General features: G+C 42.8%; 1 long non-coding RNA gene across 1 annotated transcript; it reads left to right on the top strand.

Moving 5' to 3' along the window:
• The first annotated feature begins 2,177 nt into the window (after nt 1-2,177).
• Nucleotides 2,178-4,356, top strand: LOC120096547 (uncharacterized). Its single transcript, XR_005493056.2, has 3 exons — nt 2,178-2,263; nt 2,841-2,900; nt 4,242-4,356. It is a non-coding gene; the product is annotated as an uncharacterized LOC120096547 (long non-coding RNA).
• Nucleotides 4,357-13,660: the final 9,304 nt, after the last annotated feature.

The following is a 13,660-nucleotide window of genomic DNA, read 5'->3' as shown; positions in this document are numbered from 1 at the left end:
CCCCTCCAGAAGTTTTTTAATGGTTTGTAGCTCTTCATCTAGGGGTTAAAAATCTACTAACTCCATGTTCTATTCCACTGGGAAGGAACTGAACTACCTCGGACCCAATTCTGAAGCATAATTTGCAATGTTGTAATCTAAAAAATTAAATTATGCAGAAAGGAGCCTTGGTTGGTCTGGGGCAATGGTAACTCACTGCTGAACCCTTAAGTAAGCACCAGTCTTCTACTGCCCCCTGAACCTGAGCAAGGCTTGCCCTCCCTACATCTCCACTCTCACTGTTCAAAGCTCTTCTTGGTGACCTCAGTTGTGTCAGCAGGGTTAGGATGTTTCCTCGGCTGCCCCAGCACAGTAGTGGGCACTACAGTCAGCTAACAGTCCAGGCAGGATCTGCGTCCCTGCCGTGTCCATTCGAGGCCACCGTCAGCTTCCTCACAGGTGGGCCTCTTCATGGGCTACCAAGAGAGGACCCAGAGGATGGAAAAAGAGTCTTTATGATCTAACCTCAGGAGTGGCAGACATTTCCTCTCTTTAGCTGTCTAAATGTGTACCATGTGAGTGCTTAGTGCCCCAGAGGTGAGGAGAGACAGACAGATTGCCGAAACTGGAGGTATGGATAGCTTTCAGCTGGGGCATGGGTGTTGGGAGCCAAATCCTGGTCCTCTGCAAGAGTAACAAGTGTTCTTAACCACAAGGTTGTCTCTGCAGCCCCACAGAACAGTGTTTTTTAGTGGGTATATTTGGGGACAGTTGTATGTCATGGTGGTCACCACTCTCTACTACAGACAATGTTGTGGAGGTCATGACCTCTTTTTGCCTCTCTTAGGTTGGTCCACAGAGAAGTTTTTCTGAGCTCTCATTACCAGGAAGGGCTGTGTCTCACAAGAAACTGATTTATTCTACACTCACACGCCCTGAGAATTACAGATAATGTTTCTCTCTTTCCTCACCTAACACGGGGTTTAAACACATGCCTGCGGCCAGCTTGGTGTGTGAGTAGTAACTTGGATGTGCTATGCCCCGGGTGTACTGATACTCTAACTGTCCCCTTGACCTGACTTTATTTTCTTGTCCTTATTTCCCCTTGACTCAGGTTTTCTCATCTGTTTAGCTTCTCCGAGTATATGTGTTTTTGCAAGCTGCCTTGGACCCTTTATAGCAAAAGAGCTACATTTCTCAGAAGCTCTCACAAGACACACAGTTCCAGTCAAACTGCTGTGACACTAAGCATCCTGGTGGCGAATCCCAGCACACGTTAAGGACACTCTGCGTCACAACCTTGGATAGCCCTTTACATCTCACAGAAGCTCACCATTGCCACTGTGAGACACTTCCCAGCTGCCTGCTCTAGCTTTCGGATTGCAGTGATTTTACAGAAGAGTCCCAGCAAAGATTCCCTACACTGGATGCATTCTTCTAGCTCCCATCAACCCCAAGGCTAAGAATGTCAACAGAGACCTTCTGAAACTTAGAGCAGCATCCACTGCTTTGCTAGACCACGCCTGCCTGCGTCCTGACCAATTCATTGGGTAAATGCCTTGATGAACTCTTGTGTTCTATAAGTATAATAAGATCATGAAATCATTTTCACATTAGAGAATGTTAATCAGGACATTATAATAGGACATTATAACATTAGAGACTGTTACTATGGACCACCTAAATTTTTGTTCACAGGCTAAGATCACTTGAATTTGGCTCAGAAAAACAAAACAAAACAAAACAAAATAAAAAACAAAAACCAAAATCGTCTTATTTCCTTTGGGGTAAAAGCTGTGTTTTGTATCAATAATTCTGGATCTCACTTTGGGTCCCACTTTTACCACAGAAGCCATTTGAGTGAGCACCAGGTTTCAAGGGACCTCTGTGGGCAGCTGAATGGATTCTTTCTGGAGCCCACATTGCTCCTTCGGTTTGGGGAGGGTCTGTTGGTTTTCTGTGAGCTGGTTGTGGGATATCCTTTTGTTTGTAGGAGTGGTGGATCAGAGCGCTTTCCTGGGTTTGTTTTTCAAACATTTGTCTTTTGGCATTCAGTCTTTCCTCCAGTGTCCTAACTCTGCATCTTTTCCGAGGTCTTTCCCACTTCCTGTGAACTTGTCCCCCCTTCTTTGGAAATTCCATGAGTGTTTGATCATAAAGGCACAGAAGGTTAGAGGCACATGTTCCTTCCAGCCCATCCGAGTGGTGATTTAAATAATACAGATTCGTTTCCTGTTTGATAGATGACTGTGCTGAGGCACATTGCCAGTGACCTATATGCCAGGTGATTAGTGACCTGTCTGCCAGGAGCCTCCTGGTCTGGAGGGGGTTGAAAGGAGACAGAGTAGGACTCTGGTGTGGCTTTAAAGACTGACAGTCTCTGGATGTTCTAGCTCTCTATCTGTACTGACATGTTGATAATAACTTCTAAAAAGTCCTAAGAACTCTCTTGCTCATTCTGAGGGTTGAAAGATGCTGGTTTAGGCAATTAACACCTGTAGCCTATATACAACAGGGGCGAGGTGTGTATGTGTGTGTGTGTGTGTGTGTGTGTTAAGTAATGTAGCCTTTGTTCTACCTCTCCAGGAATTGTGTGGCTCTAATTTTCAGCCTGCTGGTTGAAGTCACAGGAAGAAAGGGGGACACTTTGAAAAGTGAATTTAGCATTTATTTTTTTTTCTTTTTTTTTTTTCTTTCGGAGCTGGGGACTGAACCCAGGGCCTTGTGCTTGCTAGGCAAGCGCTCTACCACTGAGCTAAGTCCCCAACCCCTAGCATTTATTTTTAAGTGGTAAAAAGTTTCCTATGAAAGCTCTTTAAGAAAAAGGGGGAAGCTGGAATGATGATCTCTTTTATCCTCAGCCCTCATACATCTTTCAGAATACGTGATCCCGTGGTAAAAAGTTTGTCACAAGTCTACATGTAAGTCAAATTATAAATCAAATAAGAAGTTTACAACAGAGAATGTTTACATGCATATCCATTAGGAGTAATTATTTGACTAAACGTCCATCACCTGGCTCAGCTCCACAGGTTCACGGATGGTTAAAAACCATAGCTAAGTGAACTTTCGTATAGATAAACCCAATCAATACTTTACCTTCTGTCTAGCACCTATAATAAATAAATCCTCACTTCCCTTTTATGACCTTCAGCTAATGGTTTTACAGTCTTTTGGAATGTGATCTGCGTATTAGAAAGTCTGCTTACCAGGTAGAAACAATTAACTGGTGATACAAGGGAGACTGGCAAAGTTCCCATTGCAGTTTTGACTGTCAGAAAAGACCTAAGAATGTGTGGGCTAATACCTAAGTATTACTATATATTTAACAAGAATAGGAAAAGCCTACTAATAGCAGGGATCTTTCCTAAAATGATTTTCTCCTGAACCTTGCCTATCAGAGAAAAATCTATAGCAGATTATTTATCAATCCAAAGCAGACTCATCTCGGGAAGATCACCTGCTGGTTATTAGCTGGTTGGCTCTTGACGCCTATCCTCTAGTAATGCCTGTCGCCACAGTCAGAGAGGTCAAACACCTATCCTTTGGTAATTCCTGTCACACACAGCAGAAGAGGCTGAGATAGAAGGTCAAACAGCAACCCACAGAGCAAAGGAAGTTCCTACTTCATAGGTCTCTGAGAATCACAGCTTAGTGAAGGCACTGGGCAGAATGCAGAGCTATAAGAAGGAGATCAACAGAAATAACCCCTTAAACGAAAAGGTAACAAGTTATCGCAAACACTCCAAGCATTAATAAAACATTCCATAGGATACAAGTAACTATGGACACCAGAAAAAAAGAAGGCATTGTGGTTAAGGAGCGTGACCCAGGGGCTGGAGAGATGGCTCTGAGGTTAAGAGCACTGACTGCTCTTCAGAGGTCCTGAGTTCAATTCCCAGCAACCACATGGTGGCTCACAACCATCTATAATGGGATCTGATGCCCTCTTCTGCTATGTCTGAAGACAGCTACAGTGTATTCAGATAAATAAAATAAATTAAAAAAAACCAAAATATTTCAAAAAGGAGAGTGACCCAGAGCGTGCTTGCTCAGTGAGATCGGCTGCTCCCCCATCGGCTACCGTAGTTCCCTCATTATCTTTACTGTAGACACAATACTTCATGTGTGTCACACATAGTGTGCTATGTCATGCCCAGAGGATGAAAGTGAATCACAACTGGATCATAATAGCTGCTAGCGCCAACAAGTCTTGGCGACTTCCTGCTTGGCTGTACCAATGTTTTTGCTTTTTTTTACAGACTGCTGCCCTGCCTACGTTTGCCAAGTTTCTCTTGAGCTTCTTCACCTCATGACTTTTACTGTGATCTTCATATTGTTAAATTGGAGGAACTTGCATATAAAATATGTTTAGCATGTAGTGCATCTCTGTCTTTTCAAAAAGCTGTCACAAGAATTTTTATGTCAGTCAGTCTTAAAGCGAGCTATTGAGAGATCACGGACTCTCTTGGGACAAGTCTAGATAGTTTGTACTTGTGTGTGGACTTTATTAACAGGTACAGGTCTCATGAGGGTGGCATCGCCTGTAGATTTCGGAAGGTTTGACTCCAGAATCTCACATCTGTGACATCTGCCTCTTTTAACCTATGAGCCCGTATTTTTAATTCCTTCTTTAATATATCTGAGTAGTATCTTCATAGTTTTTAGATAAGACATCTTCATATTTTTGTTTAGCTTTACTGCTAAGTGGTTTTTTGTTTTTTTGTTTTTTGTTTTTTGGTTTTTTTTTTTTTTTGGTTCTTTTTTTCGGAGCTGGGGACTGAACCCAGGGCCTTGCACTTCCTAGGCAAGCGCTCTACCACTGAGCTAAATCCCCAACCCCCTCCTAAGTGTTTTTTGTTTCTAATGTTGGTATTTTGGACTTGTCTTTGTAATCTGTAGATGTTTTTTCCTTTACCAGTCTATCGTGAGACTTGTCCAGTAGATTAACTGCTGTTTCCATCTATTTTTCCCTCTGTCTCCCTTTTCTTTGTTTTTCTTTTTTTTTTCTTTTTTTTTTTTTTTTTTTTGGTTCTTTTTTTCGGAGCTGGGGACTGAACCCAGGGCCCTGCGCTTCCTAGGTAAGCGCTCTACCACTGAGCTAAATCCCCAGCCCCTTCTTTGTTTTTCTAAGTTGATCACTAGTCTTTGTTATATTCACCCTCACCTCAGTTTAATTTGCTTCTGTTTTCTTGTTCAATGTACAAGCCATTAATTTAATTTTAATTGTCATCTCACAGTCTCCTACTCCCTGCATAAAAAGTGTAGAGATTTGGCCAAGTTGGGTGTCCGTATTCATAGTCATTCACTGCAAGAAGAAGCTTCTTTTCTGAGGATGGAGATGGGCAGCAATCCTTGGTAAAAGGACAAGTCAGTAGAAGTTGGTTCAATACTGACTCAATTAGCAGCAGTGTTAGTAGAGTAACAGCAGTATGTGCTTTAGGGCCATGACCTGTCTAGAAATAGGTTCTTGGCCCTAGTAATAGTCACTGGTATGTGGAGTGGTCCTTAAATCCAACCAGGAAGTGGTGTACCAGAGGGCATCACTGTTATACCAGAGGGCATGTCTTGCAGGCTACAGGGGTCTCAGCTTGGTAAGGCTGCCTGTTCCCTTTCTTCTCCTGTCACTATGAACAACGGCCAGTTGGTATGAACCTGTGTTACCGCTGCGTGTCCCATGATTCAACTGCTTTACGTCCTCAACAGAAGCGTCTTATCGTCAAGTTCTGGAGCGTAACCAAGAGTCAGGCAAGCTGTTGATTTTAAACCCTTTCACACGAGCATGCAGAGCCCTGAGTTTCACTGTGATTACTACATTGGCTGTTTCTTAGAACGTTTTCTAAAATTCCTTATTTGATTCTTGTATGATTTAGGACATATCATAAATGATCGAGAACCTACAGATGCAAAGGCTTCTTTTTGATATATTTTATTTATTCCCCTGTGTTCTTGACCAGATACTTTATTGTATTTCAGTCCTTAAATTTAATTGAACCTAAAAAAAAAAAAAGAAAAACCTCCACATGTGGTTTGCATTCTACAGACGGTGACTAGATTAGGCTGGTCAGTAGTGTGCCCACTTCCACACCCTGACATGTTTTCCCTTTACAGTTTTAACAGAACAGGGGAAGACTGTTCTGCTACCCAACTGGAGTGATAGATTTGCCCACCTCCTCGGGTTTCTGCTGGTTACTGCTGCATCTACTTTGAAGCTCTCTTACAGTGTGAATACTTTTAAACATGGCTGCACTTTCTAGAAGCACAACTCTTTGCCTCTGGTAACATTTCTTTTCGCTGAAGTGGCTACTTTGGCGTTAACAGCATTCTCTTCTTACAGCTCCTGTATGGTAATGAGTTTTATCATCTCCCCCTGCCCCATCCCCTCGGCTACAGCCTGCCTGTGCCTTTATACTCAGAGGCAATTTATTGAAAATGACCTGTCGGTCTTTTGGTTGGCTGCTCAGAGCTTTCATACTTTATGCACTTATTCAGATAGTTAGTTACTTCATTTCTGAACTGACCAATCCAGCCCATTCTGTCTTCCATCGCTTTCCACATTTTAAGTGTAAGTGTTCTTCTCCTCCTTTGACTGACACTACTGTTTTGCCTATTAGCAATTTCTGTAGAGGATACAATATACCTTCTTAAGACACCATCGTGTTCTACTTCATACACGATGTGGAATATTTCTATAGTCCCTCTCCTCTTCTTTCTGTGTCTGCTACCATACAGTGCAAATTCCACAACGTGCTTTATTATTTATGGATCAAACACTTATTCTTTCGGTTTTGAACATTCATATAATGACTCTGGCCATTTGAAGCCCCACCCCATTACCTTCGTTCAGCCCGTCTTGTTGAAGCCCTTCCTCCACACAAGCCCCCTCCTACTTCTAAGTCTTTTGAGTGTGTGCTTCCCGCCGAGGTTAGAGTTACCACGGTGAGCACGCACAGGAGGATATCCCTGGAGCATGGCTACACATCAGTGTCTACACCCTTGAAGACAGCAGGCTACTGAATTTGAAGGAATTACGTAAGTAGAAAAATGAATCACACACTTTATTTCACGCCTATTTGAGTGTCCACTTGCTATAATTAATTTTTAACTTGAAGAGATTTATTTAACCCTTCTTGGTGTGCCGGTCATCATATTAATCATGTGGAAATACCTTTACCTTTATTTATAAAGGGAAAATTCATTTCTTATAATTCTGATTTAATGGTGCAGTGAGGCCTAGTGGCACAGGCCTATAATTCCAGCTACTTGGAAGTTGAGAGACCAGGCCCAAGTCCAGGGTAAGAAAATGAGGCCATGTCTGAACCAGGGATTGTGAAGGGCCTGAGCATGTGGTTTTGTTTGGAAGTCTGCTAGAGCGTGCAGAACCCTGGGTTCAATTTTCATTATTTATTCCCCCACACAAAAAAGCTCATTTCTGGGCATTTTAAAGCTACTATGTTATTGTTTTCTGGCTTGCATTGTTCCTGATGAGAATTCTGTGGTTTTTCTGTTGCTACTTTGTTGTATGCAATGCGTCCCTTTCTTCTGGTCCTTTGAAGTTTTTATTTTTAACCTGGGGTAGAGCAGCTGTGCTGGGATCCACCCAGATGTGGTTCTCACCATTTTTTTTTTTTTTTTGGTGTGGCCCATTTCTCCACTGTGGTCCGGATCAGATGTTGGGATTTTCAAAGCCAAGTTTCACATGTCCTTTTTTTCTCCTCGTGAGGCAACAAGTGAGTGTGCTTGGGGGGCATTCGTTTATCTGATGCTGGGCGATGCTCTCTCTGTGTCGTTAATTTTTATTGTTCTTGGGGATTCTTTTTTAGAATATGAATTATTTCAGCTCATTATTTATTCTTCTGCCAGGATGTCTCTTCTCTATCTGGGACTTCTGGTCTACACATGTTGGGAGATTTCCTGACGCCCCACAGGCTGTCCAAGCTCTGCTCCCTTGTTTTCTGGGCCTTTTTTGCTGGATTTTTGTTCTGTTCGGTCAGTTTCTATTTATTTAGCTTCATCAAGATCTTCCATTTTTGCTCTATCCAAAATGCTATTGAGCCTCGATCGGCATCCCTCAGTTCCAGATGCCGTGCTTCTTAGTGATCTAGTTCTCTTCTGCTTTTTATTTGTTTGCTGAAATTCTCCGTCTATGCATTCACCTCTGGCTTTAAATCCCTGGACATGGGCTTTGCCGGAGTAATTGCCATGTGCATCTTCTGTTTCTATTGCTTATTTTATTCCTGGTTTGTCTAAACAGACAGAAGATACAGACACACAGACATAGACACAGACAGACACACAGACATACACAGAGACATACACGCAGACACAGACCCACACAGATATAGACACAGGCACAGACACATACTTACACACACACACACACACACACACACACACACACACATTACAATGCTACATTGCTGAGATTCTGTGTTTGTTTTCTGTCAAAACTGTTGGACTTTGTTCTGACAGAGAGTTAATTTATTGACAGCTCAGCTGAGGTTTGGTTTCCGGTTTTGTTAGCGTAAGTGTACAGAATTCTATATACCAGGGTTAGAATTGCCCTATTCCCAAATCAGGACTTCTCTGGGGCCCCAACTCTGGGTTGTTCTTACTCTACGAGCTATTTGTACCCTCTGCTGCTTCAGCTTAGGCACAGTTCTGAAACAGCTATTGCTCTCTGGACCTCTCAAAGTTTCCACACAAACATTCATGCAGGTCCCTTGCGCTCCTTCTCCACAAGTTGCCTTGGATCTGGCTACATGAGATACACATCTCTGCTGCTCCAAAGCTCCATTCTCTGCTTCATATGGCCAGCAAGCCTGCCACTTAGGTTTCTGGACCTGGGTGTTACGTCCTGTCAGTAAACAAGATTAACTATGCTAGTGGGCTCTGCTCTCTCTCTGTCTCTCAAGGACCACCTAGAGCTGCGAGTTGACCAGGGCCTGGAAACACTTGCTTTGCCCATTTTGTTCAACTTTAAAAGTAATTAACTCAGGAAGAAAAATCTAATGTTCACTCCTTTCATCATGGTCAGAGTGTGAAGCCGGGATTTCTTATTTGGTAAATGCTTTGGAAGACATTAGGTATTTGGTGATTGGCCTGTAACTTCTAATCAGAAAGCATATTTATTTGGTGGCTTACTTTTCCAAGCTTTTTACTAAACACTCGATATATATTTTATATTTTAATCTTGCAAATAAACTGCTAAAGTATGGCCGTTTCTTTAATTTCCATTATCTAAAGGAGGAAAACAAAATTTAAGTGTATCCAATCCCTGCCAGGAACTCATATCAGATAAATTTGGTAGGACAAGGACTCAGATAATCAGCTCCAGAGTCACAGACTTGAGGAACCATGCTACGGGCTGGAGAGGTGGGTGTAAGGGTAAAAGCCTACACTGCCTTGCAGAGGACCTCAGTTCTTGGCAACCACACAGCATGGCTAACAGGCACCTGTAACTCCAGCTCCACAGAACTGACACTTCTGGCTTCTGTGGGCACTCACACTCATGTGCACATACCCACACAGAGACCTGCACATGCATACGTAAGTAAAAGTAGAGATAAAAACAAACTATGACAGATTGATTATTCTGCACCTCAGAGAACTGCTTGTGCAATGAGTGTGTCCCTTCAATGGAATATGGTTTATTCATTTTCCACAATGAAAAATACAGCCACATGGATGGTCTTTGAAAGCCTTCTAGATGTAATGGCCCTGGAAGAGTCTTATTCTACCCAAGGGTAGGGAAGCAACATGTATCTTCTGGTTACTTTTAGAGATAAGATACCTTGATTCCTTAAGCTGGGGTAGGAAAGAAGGACGATCGTAGGTCCGTTTGTCCAAAAGAACACTCCTGCCTCTTTACATTAGCAGGGTCATCTGTTAGAGCAGTTTTGGGTTTACAGCACTGTCGAGTAGGAAATCAGAAAATTTTTACATATCCCTTTCACCCAATTCATGTGGCCTCCTCTGCCTTCACCATGACAGCTCCAAGGTGGTGCGTGTACTGCAGTTGGTGAGCCTTGATTGAAACACACCATTACCAGTCAGATCCATAGACTACATTAGGGTTCATGCGCTGTGTGCAGTTCCTATGAATTTTGAGAAACATATACCATGCTCACCACAACAGTATGAGCAAAGCAAACAAAACCAAGGACCACTGTGTCTGAGTTTGTCACGGATTCATGTTTTTCCTTTACAGCAAGAGCATCATGGGAAACTGATTATTGAATAAAATAGTCACACTGACAGTGGGATTTTTAATTAAGGCTATTTGAAGAAGGCTAAAGGAGTTTTATGGGAACAAGTTAAATATTGACCAGGTTCTAAGTGAGGGAGGCTATTGTTAGTAACATGTTCTCTGGCTTCCAGTAACGTTCCCACTTATGAAAGGCAGGAAGCTAACAGACAATAGTTTTTCCTTTTCTTCACTGTTCAGCCCAGTACTTTCTTGTTCTGTGATGCTATTTTAAGCACCTTCCCTGAGATTCGCGCTCCTTTTATTGTCCTTCCTGATAATGTTACTAGCCTCAAACTTCCATATAGAAACCTTAGAATTGGGGTTGGGGATTTGGCTCAGTGGTAGAGCGCTTGCCTAGCAAGTGCAAGGCCCTGGGTTCGGTCCCCAGCTCCGAAAAAAAGAATAGGAAAAAAAAAAGAAACCTTAGAATTAATTATGTTTCCTTTTACTCCTCTCCTTTCCTCTCTTCCTCCCCTTCTCCTCTTCATCTTCCTTCCCCTGTATGTCTCTCTCATCCTCTTCGAGATAAAGTCATGCTTTAAGCTGGCCCTGAACTCACAGGCATCCTCCTGACTCGGCCTCTCAAGTGCTAAGTTTGGAGGCATGATCTACCATTTCCAGCTCTCGTCCTTCACAAATGATTGCTAAGCAAGACCTGTAGGATTGGTCTCCAGTCAGCCTCTTATTTTCCTCTCATTTTCAGTGGCCTCACTTCAAGCCATCAAATACCGTCAAGGCCAGACAGTCAGCCATTTTTTTCTACCAGCGACCTTTTCCATTATGGTTCATCCTCCAAACTAATGTTAGTAGAAAGCAGTAAGAACATGATGAATGCTGATATGGCATTCCACATAAATTCCTTGCCCATATGGACTGCTAATGCCAAATTTCTAGAGGACTCAGGCCATTATTTTTGGGCTTGTTTTCTTCTGAATTATCATCATGTACACCACCTGAAGAGCTCTGCATCCTTACGTTTTGGGTACCTTATTGGGTTCTTATATCAACCTCCCTACTCACCCTTATCCCTTCCAACACACCAACAGAAAGGTTAGAGAGGAAAAGAGGCATAGATCTCTTTAGGAATACATCCTGCTGATAGGGACATTCAGTTCCATGGGGCAAGTTCAATCTTCATTGTCAGGATCTCTCCAGTTCATTCTCATCTCTTTGATCATGATCGCTTGACAAACCACAGTAACGGGAACCATCACATCAAGGGGGAGCAGCTGCTTCCCCAGCTTCTTGGGGCTCTGGCATTTTTATACCTTCTTAAGCATCCCCAGAATTCCACATGGAAACCGTCTTCAGCTGGAAGAATCACGCCCTTGCCAGAGCATGAGACAAATCACTGTCAGCTGCTGTGTGCAGTCTGAAGCAGCCCCACACCCCACTCCTGGGACTAAAACAAAAACATATTCACATAACATAACTGTTTTTTTTTTTTAAGAATCAGAATCCTTACTACATTTACCTTCCTTCCCACCACTCTCTAACCTGTTGGAAGGTACAACTCTGGAAGGGAAGGAAACACCCTTTCCCTCTACAGCATAAGGTATAAGTCCCACATATTGACTCTCAAATCCACCCCTGAATCTACAGGAGACTCTGGGAATCAAAATCTATAGAACTATAGTACCGTAGAACAATCATTCTAAGACTAAAAGAATAAGCAATGAGAAACATTACCAAATACAAATATTTTTCTACCATAACAGTCTGCTGCTAATGGATACCTGAGTTTTCAGACTTTTTAAAAATGTAAATTAGATGTAAATCATTCATCTTGTTGGGCTGGTAGAAAATTCAACTGTACTCACTCTTAGCTGCAACTTTCCTGACAGGACTGTGAGACGTTTCTAGGGCTTACACGTGACTAATGTCTGGAGAGCTTGCTTGATGCCCCACTGAGCCTCACTTCTCTTCACACATCATGGTGGTCAAAGCTGGAGCCCCCATGGTGGGGTCTCACATCTTAGGGCAGAAGTCCTACTTTGTCTGATGTGGATCCTTTTGAGCTTCCAGCCTCGCTCCGGTTCTTAATCCTGGAGGGAAATTCTTTTGCTCTGGGATATAGAATTCTCCCTTTCTCTGCCATTTTCTACAAAACGCCGGCACAAGATCTGTCTTTTCACTGGATCCCTTTGAAAACAAAAGCCATGACGGCAAAGCCGTGCTTCACAGCATCCTTGCGTGAATGGATGATGTGAACCATTTACCTTCACGAATGAGCAAGGGACAAAGAGAGTAGTGACTGAGGATACAAGGAGAGAATGGGACTTCTTAAGAGCAACGTTGGGCCACGTTGTTGAGCTGACTGTAATTTCCCACAGTTTCCCACCCATGGTCCTAATGCCTTGACATCCCAACACACAGCCTGCACCTCCTTCTCCAATATCATGGCTTGTCAGAGGGAGAACATGCTCTTTGGAATCTGGGTTCCATGAATGCATTTACAGCCCCCTTGTACATCAGATAGAGGCTTCCTTGTACCTCAAAGCATGTTTGTTTATGGCTTTAATTTTTTATTCTTTTTGGTTGATACCTCTTGCTTTGCCCATTTTAAAATGTTTTATCATAAAAACTCATTTGCAGGCTTCAAAGTGTGTTCGTGAGTCTATTTTATATTGCTAGCTTTCCCAACTACACCAAGCTTCTCAGAGGACCTCTGTGAGCCTGCACTGTGCTCATGTATAATGGGGGATCTCAGAAATAGATCCCACTTTAGGACTCCATTTTACTCTGGTCTAAACTTCCCTGAGAATGTCTCTTCCAGCCCTGGATCGTCATCTGGCAAGGACAAGATGGTGTCTCATTCTCAGACTCAGTCTTGTCTAACAATGCACGTGACCTGCTAAAAGGTGATATTTACACCCTAGATAAGGGCTCACTCGTGGCTCCAAGTGATGGCTTGTGGGTGCACACCTCCAGCTTCTGCCAGTGTCTTCTCATGACCCCCTCTTCTCCATTCCATCTCTGATGGTGGGGATTCCCACTGGACCGAGAACCCACCAAGGCGATGTAGGATCATTTGTATCTCAAGAAGGGAGAGAACCTTTGCCATCGTATACATTTGACAAAGGATTCATACCTAGGCTATACAGAGAACTAAAAACAAACAAACAAAACAAAATAAAACAACCACAACCACAACCACCACCACCACCACCACCACCACAACAAAACCAGAAAGCAAAACAGGGTGGAAGAAATCAAGGAAATAAATGACCTAATTAATAAGTAGGCAATGGGGTTTAAACAGAGTTCATCCTCATTGGCAATTAGGGAAGGCAAATTAAAGGAAATTCTCTCTCACCGCCTTCAGAATGGCAAAGATCATCAAAACGATTGGCAACAAATGCTGGTGAGGTTGCAGAGAAAGGGGAAGCATCATCCACTGTGGGTGGGGATGGAAATCAGTATGGAAAAATC

Source organism: Rattus norvegicus, chromosome 14, assembly GCF_036323735.1.
Source record: "Rattus norvegicus strain BN/NHsdMcwi chromosome 14, GRCr8, whole genome shotgun sequence".
Taxonomy (NCBI): domain Eukaryota; kingdom Metazoa; phylum Chordata; class Mammalia; order Rodentia; family Muridae; genus Rattus; species Rattus norvegicus.
The sequence above is the reverse complement of the archived record's forward strand: the minus strand, read 5'-3'. Positions and strand labels throughout refer to the sequence as shown.